The following is a 598-nucleotide window of genomic DNA, read 5'->3' as shown; positions in this document are numbered from 1 at the left end:
CAGGGCCCTGCAAGTGAGAGCTCCCGTTAGCGACATGCTAACATGTAGCTAAAGCAAGGTGACGTCGCGTGAGCCAATCACAGATCAACACTGAACTTCTGAAAGCTGCCCGCACGCCTTCACTGTGGGGAACACCTGGATGACGTCATTACGAGCTGGAGCCGGGCCTCCTCGGCACTGTTCTCCCAGCATAGGAAGAGCCAGTTGCGTTAGCTAGCTGAATGCTAGCTAACCCGGCGCGGCTAATTTACCTGGCCCAGCGTGGTCTATCAAACTAGCGCCGTTTAAAGCGCCTCTCGGGACGTGGAGCGGGCTAAGGCTGCTAGCAGCGGCGCAGGTGTGTGCGGACCTTGGGTGGCGAGGATCGATGCAGGCTGAGGAACTCCTCCGCCTCCGGACGATGACAGAAACAGTCGCGCAAACAATCCTGATCACGAAGTTGTACGGCAGCGTCCACAGCCGGTAGAGAATGTCCAAGCCGTCGAAGGCGAGCTGGACGGGCGCGTGTTCGCAGGGGGACGCGCGGCTCTGCGCTACGGGACGGGGCTGCAGACAAGGCCCATCTTCACACGGACCGTCTGCCACTCTCGCGCGGAGC

Source organism: Brachionichthys hirsutus, chromosome 17 (genome assembly GCF_040956055.1).
Source record: "Brachionichthys hirsutus isolate HB-005 chromosome 17, CSIRO-AGI_Bhir_v1, whole genome shotgun sequence".
Taxonomy (NCBI): domain Eukaryota; kingdom Metazoa; phylum Chordata; class Actinopteri; order Lophiiformes; family Brachionichthyidae; genus Brachionichthys; species Brachionichthys hirsutus.
This window is presented reverse-complemented; position numbering follows the sequence as displayed.